The sequence below is a fragment of the Choloepus didactylus genome, chromosome 14 (assembly GCF_015220235.1).
Source record: "Choloepus didactylus isolate mChoDid1 chromosome 14, mChoDid1.pri, whole genome shotgun sequence".
NCBI classification, from domain to species: Eukaryota; Metazoa; Chordata; class Mammalia; order Pilosa; family Megalonychidae; genus Choloepus; species Choloepus didactylus.
The window spans coordinates 16,704,981-16,718,973 of NC_051320.1; positions in this window are offsets into that span (position 1 = coordinate 16,704,981).

Here is a 13,993-nt window from a genome sequence, read left to right on the forward strand (position 1 = left end):
TGATAGGAAGGGGAGGGGTAGCACCTAAAAGAAAAAAAAAAACAAAAACTGTTGGGCAGACTAAACGTGATAGACGTCCACCATACCAGACTCAGAGAAACTGAGTTTCATTCACAAAATTCCACACCCCTCAGGGGCTGAAGCACTTGAGTGTAGGGCCTATAATAAATATCTCCTGGCTAAATAAACTTGATCCTTTTACTAACTCCAAAACCCAGGTCCTTTCCACTACTACTATACGTAGCCTCTTCTATTTTTTTGGAGTGAAATATCAGATTAATCCAAAATTCCCAAAGTGAATAGGATTCCCTGTGTAGTCTGGTACAGAAACTGAATCATAAAATGGTAATTCTTGGAAGAACAATGCTCTATGACAGTGACCTACTATTGGTTGCTTACTATTATTCTTGGTTTAAGGCTTTGCTAACTGATCTTGCGAATACTTTGGAGAAGAAGGATTTTCCTTGCACTCAGCCCATGAAGATCAGAGGCAGTTAGCTCAGTAAGAATAATGAACGGCATATGCTCCCTGAAGAGATTAGCAGCAGGCCTGTTATGTTGCCATTATTTCTATCTGTGTCTTTCACCTATTTTATTTCATCTCCTCTGCTTTTCTCAGATTCTATCCTATAAGGAATCTTGATATGAATTGATGAGAAATTAATAGCTAGAATATGTAAAATTCTTAAAAAATCTTTTCATCTTTTAAAACACAAAATGGTTTATATTTTCTCTTCAAAGGTGGGGGTGGAGGACTCGAAAAGTATCTAGCACAGATGGAGACATTGGCAATTATGCTCAGACACCAAGGTATTTTTCTGGTGTCAACAAATGGAGATCTTTACTCTTGAGTGTTGCCATATTCTTCCCAAGCTCCATTATTCCATTGCACTCCACTACAAAAAGAAAAAGAGGACAGACACTCATTCTTTATAAACTAGGATTCCTGGGGAAAGATTGAGGCGTCCTATCTGGCTTTGAGGTAAGTGTGTGACTTTCATTAACATTAACAGGAGTTCTCGGTGCAGATCCCTGTTTTTAAATGCTTGTGTGATGGTTCACACAAAGCTGGAAAAAGCCCTTTTGTCTTACGCAGCTTATGTTCACTGTGGCAGTTGCCAGATTACAAATTCACAGTCGGCTGTCCTTTTTAGAGAGTTCATCCATCCAAAGTCGTCTCAGAATTCTTGTGCAGAAAAAAGATGTCATCGTAAAGCAATGGAGTGAAGCAGGCATGGTTTCTCTCTCTAGCAGCAAGGGGGAAAGCACTCAGCAACCCCCTGGTTCAAAGACACTGCCACTGCCAAAGCCAGGCAGCAACCTGCCTTACTCAAAGGAAGACAATTGCAAAAGAAAGACTGAGCTAATTGAAAACTGCTCGGGCTCTATCTCTGCTTTGGTAAGTTTAACGTAAAGGAAAACTAATAGTATTGCTCCTGTATTTACAAAGACTGAAGAGAATACACTGAAATATGTGAACACAACAAACTAATCCTGGTAATTTTTTTATCCTGTATTTAATACATAAACAGAACACCACTGTATTTTTATGTTCACTTCTAAATAACATATGTGTGTGTGTGTGTGTGTGTGTGTATATATATATATATATATATATATATATATATATATATATATAACTACCTTATAACATTTTAAGTAAAATAATTATGGAATAGGAGATATTAATGGTTTTTTAAAGATCCAATAAATCACATAAAGTTTGTGTGAGTTGCTAAAGACATAGGAAAGAAGAAGAAATGACTAAAATTAATTCTGAAGACAAATCCCCATCAAAATGAGAAATAGTGCACTAGCTTATATTAAATGAAAAATCACTTGGGTGGCATAAAGAGGACAGAATAAATAATTTTTAAAAGGGATACAAATATTCCAAAGGAATGCTGTTTTAAAAAAAAAAATTAAAAGCTTTAGAAGATTGTGACACTGCCAAGGTGGAGCTGGGCCAGGCAGCACCCTGGGGTGGGTCTGCCAGCTCCCGGGGCTTACTCTGAGTCCTTGCAATTGATTTTCCATCCCTTGGACAAGCTTCTGCTTCCCGGCATCCCCACACCTCCATATTCAACCAGCCCCTGCCCCAACTCTCCCCGGGCACACGACAGGGCCTCTCGCACCCGCCTCTGCAACTTTGCCTGGTAGAGGCCCACCCCTAAAGCTCTTTTGGACTGATCTTCTTCTGCATGGGTAAGACTGGGTGGAACTGGAGGAAACAAAGAAGCACGGGGTACAGGATGCTGACAAACATCTGAGGTCAGAGAGTGTGTGACCCCTGCGTCCTCTGCTGTTTAGAAAACAGTAATAAGGTCAGAAGCAGACAATCCTGTATCCGTCAGTTTTTACCAAGAAGACACTCCCATCCTGAGTGTATGACCCGAGGAAACAGTGCTGTCAGCAAGTTAAAAGAGGAAAAGAACACCGTGGCTTTGGAGTAATGCACGCATACCTCGGAGATATTGCGAGCTGCAATAAAGCGAGTAATGCAAATTTTTTGGTTTCCCAGTGTATATGAAAGTTACATTTGCACTATACTGTAGCGTATTAAGTGTGCAATAGCATTATGTCCTAAAAACAGTGTACATACCTTAATTAACATGTCAGACAGAGACACTAAGTGAGCACATGCTATTGGAAAAACAGAGCTGATGGGACTTGCTTGATGCAGGGTTACCACAAACCTTCAATTTGTAAAAAAAATGCAGTATCTGCGAAGCACGATAAAACAAGGTAGGCCTATATTAAAGGCCAAGAGGCGGCCAGCTGTTTTCAAGATTACAAAAAGTTTTACCATGGTATCATTTCAGTTATGATTGCTGAGAAAAAATGGGAATATAGCTATATCTCAATACAGAGATCTATTTTTAAGATATTGGCTCATGAAGTTGTGGGGACTGACAAGTACGAATTTTGCAAGGCAGGCGAGCAGGCTGGAAATTCCGGTATAGGTGATGCTGAAGTCCTTAGTCCAAGTTCCTTAGGGGAAGCTGGCAGGCTGGAAATTTCTAGTAAGAGCTGATGTTGAAGTCTTGAGGCAGAACTCCTCCTAACCCCTGGAACTGTTAGTTCTTGCTCTAAAGAATCTCTAACTGATTGAAGGAAGCCCGATCTCATCATCGAGGGTCATCTCCTTTACTTACGGTCAGATGCAAATCCCATCTAGGAAACACTCCATAGCAACATCTAGGCCAGTGTTGGACCAAACAACTTAACCTAGACACCTTAACCTGGCCAAGCTGACAGTAATATTAACCATCCCTGGGCACAAAATGCTGTGGGAAACCTATCAGAGAAGGTGTAAAAACATGGTCCGTACTTACCTTTGAGGTGCTTAAACTCTACCTGGGAGGAACCAGGCATCAATACAAAGGACAATTTACAGGCAAGATATTTAAGAGAGAGAGAGAGAGAGGTATTACACATTTCTCAGAGTTGAGGGTCAGCAGTGTGCTCCCCTCTGTGCCCATCCACTTGTGGGTGAGAGAGGCATAAAGGAGAGCTGAGCTCGGGGCGAGGGGAAGGAGGCAGGACGCAGAACAAGCACGTGTCCCATCTCATCTCCATCCTGCTTCTGGGCACACCATCACATCAGGGCACCCTGGGAAACAGGCTTGCCAGACCCCACTTTCTTCCCATTCCAATCCACCAAGTATAATATGTTTTCGCCGGAAAACACCAACTTCATGTTCAGAAGACTTTGTTCCTGTTGCAGCCTCTTTGTGAGGGAAGGAGCTGTGTCTTATTTACCTCTAGTGCCTATTAGAGTGCCTGCTATGTGAGTACTCAATAAATAATTGTTGAAAATGGATCCATTATCTTCCATCAAAAGATAAAGACCAGATTTCATATTCAGCTCTCGGGTTACTCAGTCGGATTCCATCGCCCTGCCTTTTATTGTAACGTCTCTCTACTTCCTTACACATCTTTAGATCAGGGTCAGGTCTCCTATCTTCCCTCTCACTCTAGCAGGAGGACCATCCAGACTGGGCACTGGGGGCCTTCCCCTGGCCTGCCTCTCCAGCTTTCAAGTCTCAGGCCATGCCTTCCACGAGCCCTTTCCCAATCTCTGCAGACCGCTCTTTTGCTTCTTTGAACCTTTAATCTGTCCCATCCACATGGCTTTTAGAAGAGCTTTGAACCATAATTGGGTGTATTCAGCACCAGCTCAGTAACTGACACACAGTAAGAACTCAATAAGTATTTGTTGAATAAATAAATGATGACAGTGTTGCACCTTGACCCTCACTGCCAAGGAAGAAATGTCAGATGTTAGTGATCACACTTAATTTACAGCAATAGAAGAGAGAGAAGAGAAGCAAACCAGAGAGAAGAATTTGATGGCTGCAGTTCACTTTGCCCACACTTCCCGTGCTGGCTGCAGCCAACCTCCATGTGCCCTTCCTACTGTGTAACAGCCCCTTCGTTGATGAATAGAGAACCTGCTCACCAAAATATAAAATCTGCGTCAGGACATGCATTATATTGAAGACAACAGGGTACATGACAAGCATTAAGCATGATGATCATAATGGGCTTCTACAACTGTAGGCAATACATGAACCTGGTTTTATTCCATTTTCTGCTTCAAACTGAGCTCAGCCATCATCCCAGGAGGCATCTCAGTGGGCAATAAGCACTTCCTCATCCACCTAGAGACCCCTGCCAGTGGGGCTGCTCTCTAGAAATCTCTGCATCTCTAAAAAATAGGCAACACATCAATTAGATGGCTTCATAAAAATATAACATTATATAGGGACAGTTGTCAAGCATTTCTGACAGGTGGAAATGGAAAGGCATTTAACAATATATTACTACATAAATCTCACTGGTCTTAACTGGGGAGTGGGAGTGCAAATAAATGGAAGGTGCAAACTGAGAAAAGATTATTCCTTGAAGTCATGTTGTATAAATTTATAAAGGAACATAAAATAAGGCAGTGGTACAATAGGATGGCATTAATTTGCAATGTAAGGGAATAAAGTTAAAAGACGACACTTTTATTTTGGATCACCTCCCAGGAACCAACATCCTGTCCAAGAAGGGACTTATCCATTGTGTGAGCAATTAAGAGTTTTAGGCCCGAGTGACCCTCAAGTTACTCTGTCACTGAATTCTGTACTAAATGTGTTGTTGAGAAGAGCCTCACCCAAGTCCTAAACAGGCAATCTAATCATACAGAAATTATCATTTTTTAAAACTCAATGAAAGAACCTTGTCTAAAATCTGGTTAAAACAAAGCTACTAACACAGTTTTGCTATTCTAGAAATTGATCAAATTCAGTTGCCTACAGTACGTAGAACATAAAGACCATCGGGTGTAGTTTATACCTTACATATTTTATCTGTTTCAGAGTCTCCTGCTGGGGCGTTTTCAGGGAAACTTTGGAAAGTTCTGTTAGTTTTGTATATTTTCTTGCTGGCTGAAGTGCAACTGAAAATCCACCTTTATGCAGGTTTAAGAGGTTTTTGGAGAGCTGGGTTTACCTTTGCACAGGTTTAAAAGGATTTTTGCCACATACTAAGATGAAGCAAACGATCTCCACATTATATTTATTTGGCTGTTCTATCATTATGAAAACATCACCGTCACAATGTAGACGGCAATTTCGGAGCTTACTTTCAACATTCACCTGGCCGTAAGAGACACCACTTTACTGTGGGCAATGAAGAGACCACAGACACGGTTCGAACGCTGACTCTCATGAAACAAATGCAGTGAGTGTCGACACTCGGTAAATACAGGAAGTGCACCTTCCTCAGCGTCTTTGACTCTTTCTCATCCAAGTGTCTCTTGCAAAGTAAAAATTCTTTCCATTTCCATTTGAGATAAGAAAAGCTAGGAATTATTAACCTAATACACATTATAGCACACACAAAACTGGAAATTAATTGATGAAAAACAATGCACCAAGCTACCCAGATTTCGTGGGACTGCATGGAAGTGTGGTGTGTTGTGAGCGAAGACAAGAGGGTATTCCAGTCAGATTCCAAGCAGAAAGTGATTCTTTCCGACCAAATAGGTCTTCAGTGTGCCATCTATTGTCACATTGTGGAGAATGCCAACATCTCCACAGAGAAAGAAGCCACCATAGAGAATCCCAGTGCAGTCTATAGGACAGAGAGAGGCAGGGAGCTGTGGCCTCATGCGGCTATTTTCATTAAAAGTATATCAGGCATTTTGTTGCTCAGATGTGGCCTCTCTAAGCTCACTCAGCAGGTGAACTCACTGCCCCACCCCGCTATGTGGGACCTGACTCCCAGGGGTGTAAATCTCCCTGGCAATGCAGGATTTGACTCCCAGGGATGAGCCTGGACCCGGCATTGTAGGATTGAGAAAATCTTCTTGACCAAAAAGAAGAAGAGAAATGAAACAAAATAGTTTCAGTGGCTGAGAGATTTCAAATGGAGGTGAGAAGACATTCTAGAAGTTATTCTTATGCATTATGTAGATATCTCTTTTCAGTTTTTAGTGTATTAGAATAGGTAGAAGGAAATACTGTTGTTGAACTGCAACTCAGTAGCCTTGACTCTTGAAGACAATTGCATAACTATATGGTGTGACTGTGTGATGGTGAAAACTTTGTGGCTCACACTCCCTTTATCTAGTGTATGGACAAATGAGTAGAAAAAAGGGGGACAAAAAGTAAATAAATAATAGAGGGGAAAAGGAGTATGATACATTTTGAGTGTTCTTTTTTATTTTATTTTTATTTTTATTCTTATTTTTTGGAGTAATGAAAATGTTCAACAAATTGAGTGTGGTGATGAATGCACGACTATGTGACGATACTATGAACAATTGATTGGATGACTGTATGGTATACGAATATATCTCAATAAAATTGTGTTTTAAAAAAAAGTACATGAGGCGGCCATCACTTCATAGAGCATTGTGGAGGAAAGCAAAGTCTTTTGTAGAAATCAGTTGGAAAAGCACTCAGTACTTCAAGATTTCACTGTGAAGAAGCTATGAGCAAAACACTAAGAATTATGCCATGGTACAAATATGAAGGAAAAAGAAGTCCCACAAAAGATGGCTCGAAAGTACAAGAGAAGGATCCAGAGAGAACCACATTGGTTCCCTTGGCCACACTGCATAAGGGCTGACAACACCTTAGTGAGGAGAAGGAACTGCAAATTTGTAACAAGCTCCACTATAATTTCTGTATAGTTTGATAAATATAGATAATGAGTATGACTTCCTTTATTAGCTTGGGCCTCAAAAATGTCACACTGCTTTATTTTGTTTATGCAGCACTTGTACCCCCATGTGCCCTTATTAGTTGAAGTTCAAGCACCCTCTTGCAGGGTTCTCTCTCCCTGAATTTATTCAAGAATCCATCAAATGAGGCCAATCCAATCACTCCACCCACAAGCACTATGGATCCGAAGGAGAGACCCTGACAAGACTCCAGACTTAGCAGCCAGCTGGTTCCTTGGGGCTGGAAGCAGCCCGACCCCACCAACCCCAGAACTTGAGCATCCTCCCCTCATGGTACAGGGCTTTGCAGGCCTTGGAGTGCCCTCCTCAACCAGTGAACTCCCATAGATTTCCCTAACTTCAAAACTCAGTTAGGGATCTTGGCTCCCTCCCTCCCAGAAGGTCTCTGTATCCAGAAGCAAAGAGTTTCAACTCTACCCCAGAGGTTCTCCTTATCAGGGGAGAATTCACCACATCAAGACTACCAAATGCTCTGCTGCAAACTTCCCATAAGCAAACTTCCCATAAGTGCCTAGTTGCCTACATTTGCATCTCTAAGAGGGGCCCCCAGTGACTCAGAACCATAAGAAAGTTGTACCCTTGGGAGAATGTCTCTACCTAAATATAGAAGAAGCAGGCATAGCTTACTTTTTTAACTCTTTGTCTGCTCAACAGATAATTGCATACAAAATTATATATAGTAAACAGTATTTAATCCTCATTTCAGAGTGTGGGCTCACTCATCCATAAATGAATGCACTATTTTATAAGTTTTTACAACGTAAGTTTCATCATCACACCTATTCTAGGCTGACTCTCTCTAAACAGCCTCTTTTGGTGTTCAGTATGTGGGAAGAAACCAAAAACATAAGGACATTCTGCCATCATGAGTGGTTCTGCTCTCTCACTCCTGTGCTGTGGGGTCCTTGGTGGAACCAGTGGCACAGGAAAGACTATCCTTGCAAAAAGGAAGACGCTGAGTGAGAAAAGCAGCAAGATGGTGACATGTCAGTGGCACCTTGCAGTTCTGCACCTACTGCCCTGGGTTCTTGGTGAAAGCCAGCATGCCAGGGCCTCCCTCGTTCATGAACACGCAGACCTGTCAACCTTCTCTAGGAGAACACAAAGCCACAAGGATGGTCTGGGCCATTCCCGTGAGACAGTACAGCTCTTACAAAGGTGAGGAAATGAAAGCACAAGCCATTTCTTCAGTCCTTATGTCTTACTCAATGGCATGAGGGATTTTTCATGTTTGCTACTTTGTCATAGCTCTACTAAAGGCAGAGAAAACCCACCTGTCTGTGGTCTGGCTAAGAAATGGAGAGCTGTAATTGGATGCCATCACTGTCAATCATCTTGGATAAGAGACTCAGGGACATAAAAGGGACAGGTTTTTTTTTTGTGCAAGGGAGTCCCAGGACCCTGTGAGGCCAAACACAGAAGCACGTATCTATTTCAAAGTTTCTAGGAAGGATGGGGAATGTGTTGGCAAGCTGAGGTCACCCAGGCAGCCAACCCCCTCAATGTCTGTAAACCCCAAGAGGGCAGGAACTGCATCTGCCTTGTCCTTTACTCGAATCATGCTGCCTACTATGGAGCCTGGAATTTTAAAAAGTGTTCCATAACAGCTGGCAAATGCATGAATGCACTATTTTATAAGCTTTTACAATATAACTTTATAGTAAAAAGGCTTCTCTAATTTTTTTAGATATTCCTATGAGTGATAAAATAATAATAGTAAACACATTCAGATATTCCTGTGTGAAAATAATTTAAAATTTAATAATTTAAGATTTAGTAATTTAATTTAAAATTTAATTTAAAATTTCTTAAGTCAAGCTTGAGTTTAAAGATGAAGAAAGTGAGTCCTCATAAGATTCACTGCCCAAGGTCACACGTTAAAGGCAGGGCAGAGATAAGATTCAAATTCACAGAAGCTGGCTCCAGTCTGGGACTGATGATAACACCCGGCTCCTGTGGAAGGACCCATCCTATCCCACTATATGATATTTAGTTACAAAACTGCCCAGAGAATAGTGCCATAGAAACCACCTTGATTCATCCCAGGTACTTACTCACCTGTGTTTTCTAAGGTCAGCAGTCCACTAGGGATCTGGCCCTAGTGAAACCCTCTGCTCCTCTTGAGAAGTCTTTATGGCTTCTTTCATTTCTGCGCCTACTCCAGCAACATTTTCTTTTTATCTATCACCTTCTGCTTGGAGGCACTTCCCCACTTGGGTGTGCTGTGGCCCTGCCTGGGGTGGAAAGCACCCCCCTTCCCATTTCAGCTGGAAGAGATGGGCCACAGCTTATGTGTCTGCCTCACAAAGTGATGGTGGGAATTAAAGCTGTGGGGGCAACTTTAAGAGTTTTATGCAACGGGAAAGATCCTAAATGAAATCAAAATTTAAAAATCCTCCACATGCATAGATTTGACCACACAGAATTTGACCCATTTTTCTTTCTCGTTGTAGTTGGAAAAGCAGGTTTCTCTTGGCTGAATCAGAGGACAGAATCAAAACCCCAGGAATCAATTATGTCAACCTATCTGGGAAGTTTTTAAATAGGAGGGAGAAGGGAAGAAGGAAAAGTTTCTCCTGGTACTAATACTGTCTGCCTTCTTTGAAGTAATTCCCACAATACAGTGATTATGATAATAAGGATATATTTTATACATTTGCATAGATGGCAAAAACACAGACCACTTGTCATTAATCCAGAAGTAAGAAAAGGCCTCCAAGACAGTACTGAAAATGTGTGTTCTCTTTCAAAGATGTGTAAGTTAGCAGCAAAGGACCCCACCGTCTTCTCAGGAGCCTCTGAGAGCAGAGGGACAGCATCGTAACACCAGAGCCCAAGGGTCAGAAACGCACTGGGAAATTACAGCTGCAACGAATGTCCATTAATGTCTTCAAATACCTGGTTCCGTGCAGGACTCCCAGCAACAACAGTGCTAACCCATGAGTGATACACTGTTTCTCAGAGTTAACTGCTCCCCTGATCCTTTTCTCTCACCACGGAGTACCACTTAGGACAGTTTCACGCACTTATATAAATGAGGAAATGAGCTCTTTGGCACCCTCGGAGCATTAATTCCTCTTCCTAGGAAGACCAATTTACCCACAAGAAGAACTGTATTCACCTTTCCTTTCTGTGGGTTCAGAAATAAAATCTGTAGAATTACAGGCTTTTCTTACCTGGTTCCTGTTTTCCCAAACTGCTTCCTGTCTCTGAGTATGTGTGAATGTTGAGCTCAGCCATTGGGCTACTGAGCCTAATTGTGCAGGCAGTTTCCTTTCTGCAAAACCATCACAAGAGACTTCACTGGAATTGCATGTGGATTTTTTTTTTTCCAGACTAGGCTCCCAAAAATATTTCTTTAATATTTAAAACTATTTCATATAAAGATAATTTCTAAAGTGAGTAGAAGGATACAGAAATCATGTATCTGTATTATAGGTTTTCAAAATGTGTAGTAAGATTATCTCACTCAAAAGGAATTTGTTTAAAAAAAAAAAGCATGCACAAGGAAATTTATTTAATATGACCGAAATTGCAAGTGGTCAATTTTTGTCCCTATGTTTTCGGTTGTGATTACACTACAGATTAGTTTTATAGTAAAGTAGCATCTTTATGTTATAAAAGATAAAACATTTTTTGTGCACTATGTAGACTGATCTACATTTAAAAAAAATCCCTTTGGGCCAGATTCTAATATAATTTCACAGGAAAATTCCTATTGAGGCTGATTGAATTCCAAAATAATTCTAAAGCAATTAAAGTTTATCAAAGGAATTGTGCTTTAGATATATTCTGAAAATGAACCAGGCCCAAGGGGAGTAAAGCAAGCAGATCTGGGTCTTTAGAGCAGCCCTAAGAACTTTCTTGGGTTCTACTGACTCACTAAAATGATAGTCTTCCAGGGCAGAGGGGGCATCACAAGGCAATAGTTAGTGCAGATTCACTCAAGTTTCAGAAATGGAAAAGTTTCTTAAAATCCAACAGTGTCATTTCCAAATACATGTTCTTGTATAACCTGAAGTGTAAAATCCTCTAATATGCTTTATTAAAGCACAATCTAAGTCTGACATGACACAAAATTTCCAATTTAAAATCCTTTTTTCTGTTGTTTTTTTATCGTTCTTAAAAAAACTATATGAAGGGTCACCTCAGTGTGTGCCAGTTAAAAGCACAAACAAAAGTCCCACAGGAAAGAACCCTAAACAAATACAGGGAACATAGGAAAAAAAAAAAGAAAGTTTGTTTCCTTATGAATGAGGTTAGGAGCTGCGTTATCATTGGAGGATAACTCCTGATGTTTTTCATAATACTCTATACCATGGACCAAGATTTATTATTTATACTTATATTGTGTTTAATTGTTATAGGTTGCTTTTAATCGTGTTGATATTTACTATATTAATATGTTCCAACTGAAACAAATGAAGAGAATTCTAAGGGAAATGAGGATTTTTAGATGTCTATTTATGTACATGGCATCTTGGAATTAAGACTGAAAATCATTAATCAGCATATACTAATTAGTCACTGAACTCTGTCCTATCCAAATGAAGAAATAAAATTTCAGGTTAATTAACTCAATAAGTTAATGACTAATACTAAATTATGCCAACCTCATTTTCATTTTAAGAACCATTCCCTCTTAAACTTTCAAATTGTCAAAGAACCTAAGTCTACCTTCACTCACAATGATATTATTTAACATAAACTTTTGAAAACTTGCTTACTCGCGTGAAGGTTCCAAAAAGGGACTTACAGCCTGACCTTCTGAATAATCTGCTGTCTTAAATACAGAGAATTATGTCCAGAATGGTAACATGGGGAGCTCCACACACCTGCTCCTCAATGAAACAACCATAACTGGTGAAAATTATTTTTAAAAAACACTCATAATATTTAAAGTGTCTGGAAATTGTCCTGAGGGCAAACAGAAAATGATGAAACACTTATTCAAGAAAATCTACTAAATCTCAGTTAGAACAATCAGAGTCTACGGCACACTCACTCCCTCTCCCCACTGACCTGTTCAGGATAATGGAAACTCTACTCTGGGCAGGTTTGACAAGAATATGGGGCTCCATCTGCCCTCAGTTCCCAATCAGGGGCTGTAGCATCCCACGAAGAGGGAAAGGCCACCAGTATATCTCATCCCTCCGGTGCCATGCTGTAGAGACTAAATTCCTGGGAAGTGTGGCTGAGACTTCAGGGGCTCCTTTTCTCCACCTGTCTCCCACTCAGAGGACAGAAGCTCCACTCAAGGAACAGCAGACCGAGAACATTGGGGCCTTGCTCACACTGGCCCCAGCTCACTCATAAAGTGGAGGTTCCACACTGGGAGAGGCAAGCCAAGAGACAAACACCCAGCCCTGCACCCTGTCAGTAAAGCAGAGGTGTCTCTCCAAGATAAGCACGACGCTGTCCCTGCTCCCAGCTCTGGAACTATGGCTTAAAGATTTTGCCAATGGAAAAAGATAATACACAAGAGCCAAAAGCTCCAAATCGTTCCCCAAAAGAACTAACTTGATTTAGAGACAGTGTGTGGGGAAATTCAAGCTTGGGGTGCTCTGGAAAACAGTGGAGAGTTTGATGGCAACCAATTAAGTGGTGACTGGTAGCTGTATGACAGCACCAAGTTGAACTGTAGGCCAGCTGGTTTACCAGGAAGAACCAGGGAAAGAGACAGCTAAGAAGAGCCTTCCTGGGATCAGAACAAATCTCAAAATCTGGCTTCAAAAATCCCCATCACAGGATCCAAATTTAAGTGAATCATAGCAATTTATGTGCCAGGGCACTGTCAAAAAGTTAGAAAAATCAGCCAGCAATTAGTGGAACCTAACAGCAAACAGCTTAACAGGTAGAGGGAAAGAGGCTAATGCTGCTGCACCCTCAGGTGACTGTGCTTATGCCCAGGCTGTGCTCTCAGAGAACTGGCATCGGAGGCTTCACACTATAGAGGAAATAGACTTTATTTAAATAGTCCCACCAGGTCACTAAACAAATAAGCAAATAACAAAAATAAGCCTGGATTTGGGGTGGGGTGGGGTGGGGGCAATCAGTAGCAAGAGTTGCTACCACATATTTCCTAAAATATCCAGGGTCTCAACAAAAAATTATGAAGCATGCAAAGAAATAGGAAAGTGTGTCCCATGCACAGAAAAGCAAGCAAACAAAAGAAACTGTGAAAGGGCCCAGATGGTAGATTTAACAGGTAAAGACTTCAAAATAATCATTATAAATATGTTCAAAAACTAAATGAAACTGTACTTAATGAGGTAAATGAAGGTATGAAAACACTGTCTCATCAAACAAAGAATACCAAAAAAGAGACAGAAATTATGAAAAAGAATCAAATGGAAATTCTGCAGTAGAAAAGTATAATAGCTGAAATGAGACATTCACTAGCTACACAGTAGATTTGAATTGGCAGAAGAAAGAATCAAAAGTTGAGTAGAGATTATACAATCTCAAGAACAGAGAGGAAAACAATGAAGAAAAATTAACAAGGCCTCAGAGAAATGTGGGATGCCATTAAGTGCACAAACATATGCAAAATGGTAGCACCAGAAGGAGAACATGAAGGAGCAGGAAAAATACTCAAAGAAATAATGGCTGAAAACTTCCCAATTTTGATGAAAATCAATATATCCAAGAAGTTCAACAACCTCCAAGTAGGATAAATGCAAAGAGATCCATACCCAGACACATCATAGTAAAAATGCTGAAAGACAAACAGAAAAATTTTAAAGCAGCAAGAAA